We start from the raw sequence: 11656 nt of genomic DNA, 5'->3' as shown, positions 1-11656 counted from the left end.
GATTACCGGTTTGTTTAATGTTATCCATGCACTCTGATAATAGAGTTCATGGTGGAGGTATAATGATTTCTTCCGAAAATAGATGTTCTCCTACTAAGACAGAAACTCAGTTTATAAGCATTGCTTTATGAGTTACTAGATGAAACTCCGAGCAAGTGCGGGAAATAAGAATTGAATAATATTGCACAGAAAAAAGCCTTTTTAATGCATGTTTTAATTTAAGAGAAAAAAATTGAATAAGTGCGTGCATTAGTTGTGTTTTATTTATTACACCTATACCGTAAATAAAACTTGATTATCAGGAAGTCACGTTGAACTACAAATTAAATGTTCCATATGCAACATGAAAGTTGAAGATAACAAACAGTGATCATTCTCATAACTTCTAGAAGCAATACAAAACAGAGAGTTGGGCAAACACGGACCCCTGGATATACCAGAGGTGGGATCAGGTGCCTAGGAGGAGTAAGCTTTCCCTGTCGACTGGTCATATCCGCGGTGAGTCTTATATCTTGATCATGTAAACGGAGTTATCCGTAGTCAAAATTAATGTACCCCGGTACCACGAACGGCCTAACAATCGGTATGAAACAAGTCAGACCGCATTTGACCTAATGAGAGGTTGTATTGGCAAACTAGAACATTATATAAACGACCATAGAATTTGCAAAATGCTGACTTTAAACAAGACTGTTGAAACTCCTGTATCATCAACTTTTTTGTTAGTAGCCTGCCTCGATTTAAAAACTGATCATACGTAGAACAAGCTCTAGAGTATCGAATTAGTTGAGAGATATAAACACCATATGCAGGTAATAATGGAATATTGCTGCATAAATATGGGAAGTTGACGATGGAGAATAATCCTGTTTGTCATACAGTTGAATTGTTAGTTCACCATTAAAGGGGAAGGCAACCCAAAAGATTTTTACATGACAAATGATAGGATTAATCATATGATAAAGATTTGTCATACAATTCTGTTGATATATGGCCTAGATATGCTTCAGTACTAATTTGAAAACGTCAAAAATTGAAATTCCCGCAATCTATAGAGGCTGCCATGATGTGTAACTCTTTTGTATTCAAGACCACAAAAATCAATAATTTTGACGTCACACCGTCTGTTCCGGTTTTTATGAGATTCTAAGATCATCCACAGGTGCTTGGGTTCAGGACCCCCCCCCCCCCTCCTTCCGAATAAGCTACATGAGTTAATTTAACTATTTGTTTTTCTCAAAAATATTGCTAATGCATGTCAACAACGTCTTACATACCCATAAAGTCCAAAATAAGTCCTTTAAAAAAAATACCCTCACTGGTTATTATAACAGAACTTATAATAACCAGTGACCTAGGGTATTTTTTAAAAGAGCTTATTTTGAATTATTTTAGACTTTATGGGTATGCAAGACGTTGTTGACATGCATTAGAAATATTTTCAACAAAAAATTAATTAAATCAACTTATGTAGCTTATTCGGAGGGGGGGGGGGGGGGGGGTCCTAAACCCAAACACCTGCGAGATCATCAAAGATGTGCATGTGGTAGATCTTACGAATAAATAGGTCGATGCCTGGCTTAATTACACTAATGCGAAGGGGAGATGTGAAAAAAGGTTATTTTTCGAAATTCCCGACTCAACCAAGTCATTTGAAAGAAAAGACTAGGTAAACTGTGGATCCATCATTTGCGTAATGACAAGTTGAGGTTCGAGACATTTGTATGAAGAACGTGTACCGTCTGCCTGGTATGCGACTCGACTAAACGTCTTCTTTTCTCAATTTCTTCTTGCGAAAGAACGGGCTCAAATATATACGGCTTCAAACTTAACTGTTCGTGACTTGTCATGTTTACAGTGCTGCTGATGAAATAAACCGGAATAGACGGTGTAACGTCATAAATTAAACTCCAATGGCTACTCTCTTAGCGGCGGGTAATTTAAAATACATGATAGATTAATATTGATTAAATTGTTAAGCAAGGATTTTTGTAGTTAAAGACTGTCAATTACGATATCAGTAAGTGATACTTTATTCATAAAAGCAACTATGTGGTTAGGGTTGCCTTTCCCTTTAATATTCATTTTCGATAAAATATTTAAGTCTGAAGCAAATGTGTACGATTCTGTGGTGTCTTTTATCTCGTTCGCAATTAAACGCAAGGCAAGTATTCATCCGATAACTACATAACGTAACTACACATGTATATGTCTATTGTTGATCTCGAAGAGGGTTCTGGGAATAAATGTTATTCCCGCACTTCTATCAGTATAGTCCAACAGTCAATGCGTTGTCGTTAGATATTAGTGTACCGAGAGTGCAAACTGATCTAACATCAAATTTGGATTAGATTGGGTTATTGTTTTATTCCATGTTTTAAAATCTTGTTAAGTTCCTGTGTTTACATAATAAATGTAAGGGTAGGAAAAATAGAGTCTGTGACGTATCCTGAACATCTCTGCTAGGTTTACCACCGTATGCTGTATAGGTCTATTAGAATGATGCCATTTTAAACCACGTGTTCAAGACAATGTAAACTGTTGTTTTCGAGTTTTCACTCCAAAAGTTGAGTAGTCGACTTGGCTTCTGCGACGTCTATCTGCCACATTGAATTTGCTTGAGGAAAACTTTAAGGTTGCTATGAAGCTATCCTTGAGGATATCCTCAAGATTATAACATGAGTAAACCTCAAATGTGGTGACGGTGACTTGAGTATGAAGTTAAATATTTGAGGGGAAACCTCAGAGTAAAGGCTGAGGAATGAGTTGAGTGCTATTGGTGACGGCGGGGGCTGTATTTTCTTGACTACTCTCTCTAAAAACCCCAAGATGAAAATCCTAAGACTCTGAGAGAAAAACCAACATTCATCATCAACGTAAGTCACAACTTTGTCAATCTTATATAGTAGTTTGTTTGTCAGATGAATGGATATTACTAGCAATATTTTCATTCAAGAAGGCATTATTAAAGAACCCGAAGAGTCAAAATGGTGAAATTAAATGTTTTTCTTTCATGTCGTCTGAAGGGCTACTTACAATATCACTTAACATGGTGTTTTGCTTTTCCATTTTTTCTTGGATATCACTAATTCGTGATGCTGGATACGCATCGGAAACTGCAATTCTTTAACGTACTTACTCTATATTTTGAATTTATGTATGTGTTTAATATTTGAGAGGTACACACACAGGTATTGGTTATTTCTTAGAAGTGGATTAATATGGGTAAATTCAAGGGATAAAACATTATTTCACATACATTTCATACCGATTGTTAGGCCGTTCTTGGCACATTGATTTTGACTATGGATAACTCTGTTTATCTGATTAAGATATAGGGCTTACGGCGGGTGTGACCGGTCGACAGGGGATGCTTTCTCCTAGGCACTTGATCCCACCTCTGGTATATCCAAGGGTTCGTGTTTACCCAACTATATTTTGTATTGCTTGTAGGAGTTATGAGATTTATTACTGTTCGTAATCTTCATCTTTGATACATGCAATTTGTAGAAGTTGAATAATTCAAGGATTGATCTATTTTATGATTCGCAAAAGATGAATAATCTAATGCAAGAGTTGATACAATCTATAATATGCAATTAAGAGATGACAATAATTTGGTGTGCAGGAATGCAAAGAGATGATAGTTATTTCTTTAAATATTTTTGAGAGGTATTTGTTTTGAATACACATAGTTCATTTCTTTAAAATATCATCATGCGTGTAAGCAAATCGCTGGGAATTTAAAAAATCTCACACAAAAGCCCGAATGAATACAGTAAAGCAACCCGTTTTCAGAATCTTTATTCGAAAATGAATACAACTGTAAGACTCCCAAGTGCGATGGTCTGCGCCAAAGTGCGATGGTTTGTTAACGTTACGGACGCCAAAGTGCGATGGCCACGCGAAAGTGCGATGGTGCGGAGTTAAGTAACGTTTGTGTCATCATGCTTAACGTCTTTCAAAATAAAACCGACGAAATGCAACACGTACGACAGCAACGGCAAGGTATACAAAGTTGAGAATAGTGAGAACGGCCAAGTACATTTGTTGTTGAACTATCTACTTCGCGCAAACATTCTTCAATTCAGGATCATTTATTACGTGTGACGTACACGTAATACACGAGTCAGGAGGGTTTTCCACTTGTGTTTTGGCTGTTGTTCCGACTCAGTAAAATTTTTGTCCGACGCAGCAAAAATGTGTGCAACACAGTAAAAAATTAACTGATCCGCGTCCATTGTGAACGAGAAAGAATTTGTGCACGATTATGCTTTGACAGCGAAGGAGAGAGATCGGTGTCTCAGAAGGATGATATTGCGTAACTGCTTACACCTTCCCCGATCATATATGTAAGTCGGTCATGCAGAAATTCAGAGGATGCAACTGTGTAACTTAAGCTTACTTTATTATTTCTAAACAACCAAGATATTCTTCAGAATCATCGTCAACACAAACAAGTTTGATTTCGTGATTTAGTTTCAAAAATGAGACTAAAAATAATAGTCTTGGGGCAAGGAAAAGATAAAAGGTACAGCATTATATTATATTATATTATATTATACATGTATTATATTATATTATATTATATTATGGACGACAATACCCCGGTTTCAAGTATTCAAAACACCGAGTGGAAATTTACGAGCGCTGTATACTGAAATACATATGTTTAGAACAAGTGTTAGATAAACATTGCCATTGTGTCAAGCATGAATGTGAAATGGTTTGCGGTCCACAGCACGCTACATACAACGAAAAGTAATCGTGTTTTCAATTTCTTTGTACTTCAAACAAACAATTGACAATGACATGCATATGCTACATGTATTTCCGAACGTACAAATGATGAAGAAGGGGGAGGGGCATGGATGTACTGTCGTTGTTCCCTGTCCCCACATTTTGTTTTCGCTGAACGATCTTTTCATATAAAAAAGATGAATTTAGTTTTTGGTGAGATGCCTCTTCATTATTTCTAACAGCGGTTTGAACATTACCGTTTGAAAATTACTTTTGTAACTTTTCAGTGCCGAAAATTACTTTTGTAACTTTTTAGTGCCTAGTTTGGGATTCTCATTTAGCTACATTTACATGTTGTAAATCTTGCATATTTATTGCGAGTCACTTCTGTTACGTTTTTTTTTTCATATTAGAACTCCTACACAAGCTTCGAATCTTATGGTTTTTTGCTAAGGTTATTAGCATTTTCATATAAAGAACTGTTTTATAAAATTAAAACAATAGCAATGTGTATTATGTCTCATTCAGACAAACGGATGAGTCTCCTTTGCAATATGAATAAGAGCTTAAGCTTTTACACAAGAAGTGCAATACACACAAGTTGATGAGTACAGTGTTTAATGTACCTGTGTACAAACTCTTGGGTTTTTTTGGTGTTTTTTTTTTTTTAGATTTACGTATAACAAACAATCAGTACAATTGCTAAATGTAAATCCATGCTTATATGTTAGTCTAATTCATCATCATATTTGAATTAGTATATCCCCTTGCACTAACTTTCATGTTAAAAATGAGCTATCTCCACTCTTGTTGATGACGCAGTATTCAGTTTCAAAGTAATATTGCACATGTATGATGAACATCTTCTCTAAATAACTTCCTAAATTTTGTTTTCAGTTATACATGTATTTATCGGACTTTTTTGGATTCAGATTCTCTCCAACCTGATTTTGAATTGAAAATAACTTAATTATTGATTACAAAAAATAATTCCACTTTCATGGTTTGATTGCTATTTACAGATTCTGTACTGGATTCTGCAGTACAAGTCATACAGATGCTTGTTTATGTGTGTATGATTTCTGGTAAGGTAATGAAATGGATGTAAAGCGTCTCATAATCCTGCATTATTGGTGTGTTTTGACATGTGGCATTTGTTAGTGTATGTGGTTATGTGTAATTTTCTTTTTTGTCCAGTTTGTTTGTTCCTTTCTATTATAAGTGACTTACATATATGTATCAAACTATTGATTTGTTTCATTTCAGTTGTATTCTAAAAATATTTCATACACTATTTAACTGAAACACAACAGTAAGTTAGTTGCGTAATAACAATTGAACACTTTATACCGAAAACTACCATTACAACTGTTTTCACATTTTCTACCAAAAATGTTCTTCTCTATAACATCACATCTGTAAGAGAAAAAAATGCATAGTCATGTAGAGCATTTAATGATCCAGGGACCGGAGCAGAGCGGATCAGAAACCCTTGCCTTGGGAAGATGGGTGGGAGCTAAACAGGGTATAAAGTGTTCATTTGTCAAATATTTGAATAACATAGCCTTAAATGCTATTGATTGATTGTATCTTGTTTAACATTCTTCTCAATAATTTTTAATTCATATGGAGACGTCACCAAGACCGGTGAAGGGCTTCAAATTTAGGCCTATGCTCGGCGCTTACGGCCATTGAGCAGTGAGGGTTCTTTAGCGTGCCACACCTACTGTGACACGGGACATCTGGTTTAAAGGCCATCTCCGAGGACCCGTGACATTCACACCTGATGCCGAGAGTTTGGTGATGGAACTGTCACTACCTGTTTAACGAACTAAGTCTGTCGCGGCCGGGATTCGAACCCCGACCGCCCGCATACAGAGCGAACACTTTACCTCTGGACCACCGCAGCGGTGGTAATGCTATTGATACTAAATTCTGATTATAGATATTTAATAAGAACAGGTGTCCTTTACCAAAATTGTAAATTTCATGATCCAAGGACAGAGTTTTAGTTTAGTGTGGGATCAGAATTATCACAGTGACCATTGTTTTAACAACATCATATAAAATTTATATTTCAACGTGTTGAAAAGTTTCAGGACATTGCTTCCAATCCATATTTGTTATTTTCTTACAGAAAATGTACTACTTAGTTATGCGAAAATAAAGAATAATGCATAAACCTTTTTTTAATGTTGTTCCTGCTTATTAACATTACGTACAGAATTCATGAAGTCAGCTTAGCGCTTTTCAGTACTTTCAGTACTTTGATTCTACTTAGGAATAGATTTCGATTTTAGTGATTAACAAGGATTTTTATTAATTACTGAATCAATTTAGACATTCCTTGATTGCATTTTTGATACATTTTTTGTGGAGTATTTACACGTGAGATGGATATGTCTATAGATGAGGCGTTATGCGGGTTAGGCTTGCGCCCTCACCCGGACACACCTGTGGTCACACGGAATGTACTCTCGTACTACCAGGTATCCTCAGGCGGTGGCGAACGTTATTTCACGCCGTCCTTGCCTTCCTGTTTGAGGGAGAGGGGAGGTAGGTTAAGGGATGCAACAGGTGGGGAAGTGAGGTTTACTGGCACGCAGTTTGGCTCTAGGGAGGGTGACAGGTTTCCTGGCACGCAGTTTGGCTCTGAGGAAGGTTATAGCTTAGATTGGGATATGCAACTTAGGTGCGACTTCTCTGGGAATTTAATGGGATTAGATTCGCCCAAGAAAGGGTCTGGACATGACACCCCTGGGTTTAGCGATTGGGATAGGTGGGAGGAGGATTTCTTGTCCCCTGGTGGGGGCTCAGTTATTCCTAATGTCCCGGTGAGGCCTACTCCAGTCAAGGGGGGTGGTTATGTACCCAGCTCTGGGAGTCTCCCGGAATATCATACCCCATCTCTGCATTCCTACACTCCAGTGTCAAGGTCAGCCCCACCCCCTCATTCATGGGTTCATGATCAGGCCCTAGGCCAGCTTAATCAGGATGTGCCCCAGACGGGCTTGGGTTCACAATTGCAGCACGCCACTCCAGGACCGTATTCCCTATTTGCCCCATTTTCGGAGCCAGGGATTACCTACGGGTCCCCAGTCTCACATGCCTACCCTTCCCATGTGGAAGACCTTAGGGTTGGGGGGAATGCCCCCCACACCCAGCCTTTGATGCCTCCCTTGCCTGCCGGTTACGCTAGCACACCTATGCCCTACCCTTCCATGATGTCTCCCCCGTATCAACAACAGGGCCCTTCCGCCTACCCTGGCACCACGGCTTGTGGGTCTGGGAATGAGGGGGATAGAGTAGCGCACATTCAACCACAGTTAGGTGAACCAGAACGACATACACCATTCTCTGGGCATTCTGTCCAGGGACTAGCTCCAGCATCTCGCACCATGTACCTGGTCCCCCAGTACTCTTGTGTAGGGGAGCAGTCGATGGCCTTCAGTAGAAACGCACCCCAGTACAAGGATTTGCAGTACAATAGAAAGTCTAGCAGGAAGTCCTTCCTGCACAAGTTCATTCGCCTGCCCCACAGCCAACAGTGGACTGAGATGGAACAACATGACCAGATCTGCCTTTCATTGGAGGGGACGGCAAGCGACTACTACACCATGTTGATGGAAACAGACCGCAGTCTCTCTCTGGCTGACATAATTGGGCGGTTTGAGAAACGTTTTGGGTCTTGTGCACCAGGTTTCCCATGGGCACGAATTGTGCTCCTTTGTTAGCTGACCTGTTTTTATATTCATATGAAGCAGAATTTATTCAAAAACTTCTACGTGAGAAGAAAAAATCTCTCGCTGTGACCTTCAATTCGACTTTTAGATATATCGATGACGTTTTGTCTATTAACAATGATAGCTTTCATTCATATGTCAATTTGATATATCCCTGTGAGCTCGAAATAAAGGACACCACAGAGTCGTGCACTTCTGCTTCATACTTAGATATTTTATTGAAAGTAGACATTAACGGCAAACTGACAACTCAACTGTATGACAAACGGGATGATTTCAGCTTCTCCATCGTCAACTTCCCACATTTATGTAGCAATATTCCATTATCACCTGCATATGGTGTTTATATATCTCAACTGATTCGATATGCAAGAGCTTGTTCTGGGTATAGTCAGTTTTTAAATCGAGGTAAGCTACTGACAAACAAGTTGATGGTACAGGGATTTCAACAGTCTCGATTGAAGTCAGCATTTCGCAAATTCTATGGTCGTTATAACGATCTAGTTCGTCAATACAACCTTGGGTCAAATGCTGTCTGATGTGTTTCATACCGATTGTTAAGCCGTTCTTGGCACACTGATTTTGACTGCGGATAACTCCGTTTACCTGATCAGGATATAGGGCTCACGGCGGGTATGACCGGTCAACAGGGGATGCTTACTCCTCCTAGGCACCTGATCCCACCTCTGGTGTGTCCAGGGGTCCGTGTTTGCCCAACTATCTATTTTGTATTGCTTGTAGGAGTTATGAGATTGATCACTGTTCGTTATCTTCACCTTGCATCAGGTAAACTTTCAGTCAGCATCGCAGGATGTGGGCGAGTCATTACGACATTGGGCAGACAGAGTGCTCACCCTGGCCACCCAGGCTTTCCCGTCTGTGCCGTATTTTCATGTGTATGCCATCCCACGGCTGTGCTACGGTGCTGAGGATGGAGACGCAGGACTTTATGCCCTGGACGTCCAGCCCAAGACAGTTGATGAAGCAGTCAACTGAATGCAGTATTATCAGCATTCACGGCAGTTGAAATCACCCAAGCCCATGAGGGATGTGAGGCAGGTAGCTCAGGTTGAAGCTCCCAATCCTGACAAGGAGCTCAAGGAGATGCGACAGCGCCTTGAGGAGTTAGAGAAGGAAATCCGAGGGCACACCCTCTCTCGGAGAACATCGCCATCATCGAACGGCAACCGAAAGCCAGCAGGCTGCTTCAAGTGCGGGGCCATGGGACATTTTAAGCGGGAATGCCCGGAATTGCTGGGTAAAACTGAGACGAACCAGGGCCAAGGGACCAAGGTCAAGCCTAGGGATAGCCACGACACACAGTAGCGTTCATCAGAACCAAGGGGACGGGGAGCCAAAACCCGCCAGCCACAGTCTAGTGGAGGGCCTACGCAGCGGGAAGTCAGGATGCTGACTCCAGAGCGCTCCCCAGTTAGGCCGGGGCCGTGCGATGCTCGCACGGGGACAAGTCGGTTTGCAGGAAGACACAGGAAAGGGCCCTCCTGCATGCGCCGCTCCAGGAAGGACACGCTCCAAGTGAGGTTCAGGGAGGCACCCAAGGAGGAGGAGGAATCCGAGGACTGGGTCATAGGTTGGGAGGAGGACAAGTACGAGCCCTCCCCAGGGATACGTTGTCAGGATGCAGGCTCCCTGAGGATATCGTGGTGCCGGAACTGCCAGGATTCGGGGCAGTGAACCAGGGGAACGGGGAGGATTTAGAGGACTTGGAGGGCGCAGGATCAGCCCAAGGAGGAATGTGGGCTGGGGGTGGTCAGCGGCCGAGCCGAGAGCGGAACAGTGGACATGCCATTCCGGCATGAGGGAGAATCCCTTGAAGACTCGCCAGTGCCAATAGGGCAGATACGCCCAACCACCGGAATCATGGTTGAAATGGTAGTCCAGGGAGTGAGACTACAGGCAGTGGTAGACACTGGGGCAGAGGTGAGTGTGTTGTCCACCCGGGTCTACGAGGAGCTTGACCCCAAGCCTCCCATCAAACAACACGTGACGTTGGTACAAGCAGGGAAAATGCCAGGGTGAGGGGCTTCATCATTGGTCCTGTAGGAGTCCGCCTTGGAGACACAGAACATTGTGTTGATCTGTATATGGCCCCCCTGCAGGACCAAATGTTGCTAGGCATGGAGTTTCTCCATCAGTGGAAGCTCACTTAGACTTGGAGCATGGCACGATGACCTTGGGAGAGCAGAAGGTCCCTATGACGTTCGGACGCCCAGTAGGGAGACAGGAGGCCCAGGTTTCAGTAACGAAGTCTATCCGGATCCCAGCTGCTTCAGTCGTCCTATGCCCTTGTCGTTTGGATAAGGAGTTGGAAGACTTTGTAGTTAGCCCTCAGATCAAGCAGACCTCGGGCGTCTTATTGGTGCCGTACACTTAAATACTAGGGAGAGAACGTTGGTGACCAGCATTGTCAATGCTTCAGATGAGGAAGTGTCTATCTCCGGAGGCAGTGCGATAGAATCAGCCTTGGAGGCCGAACCATGGGTGCTGGCACCTGACTTGGTCGTTGAGAATGTGTGCAGTGTGGACCCCCGCACTGAGGCAGGGACTAAGCTCAGCACATTCACAGCAAGAGTTGATGTTGCCCCCTTAACTTGCCCTGGAACTTAGTCAAATTCCAAGGAGGCCATATTGGATGGTGGGGGAGATTTCCCCCTCGAGCCGACTAACATTGCTGAGGAAATCAGTGTGGTTGAAGCCCCAGCTGCTGGCATTACTCAATGTGCGCATGGAGAAGGTGTTCAGGATGGTTACAGTGCCCCTGTTAGCGAGGCGTCATAGCACTTTGTCTCCCGAGAGACAGATCTTGTGGAACATGACTCATTCAGAACCCGAGTCCGTCAATTCAGAGGCATCAGGTTGCCTTGGCCCCCACCTGGATTTAGAGCTGGTGGGAGGATCTATTGATCTTTTTCAGCTAGGGGTGTGCAACCCAGGGCTCCCCTGGCCCACATTGGTTGGGATTAGAATAGTCCCAGTCAGTTTTCTCTGGAGCTTTTACCCGGATCTTTCCTTCCAGAACTCTTTCCGGCGTCCTCGGATACTTCATCCGAGGGGGTGGGGTGTCGCACCCACCTTGACCATTGGTTGGACCCGTTTCTCCGTCCTTCAGAGACGGGGGGGGGGGGGGGGGGGGGGTGTGTAGCATCTGGGGA

This window comes from Ostrea edulis, chromosome 9, assembly GCF_947568905.1.
Source record: "Ostrea edulis chromosome 9, xbOstEdul1.1, whole genome shotgun sequence".
Taxonomy (NCBI): domain Eukaryota; kingdom Metazoa; phylum Mollusca; class Bivalvia; order Ostreida; family Ostreidae; genus Ostrea; species Ostrea edulis.
This window is presented reverse-complemented; position numbering follows the sequence as displayed.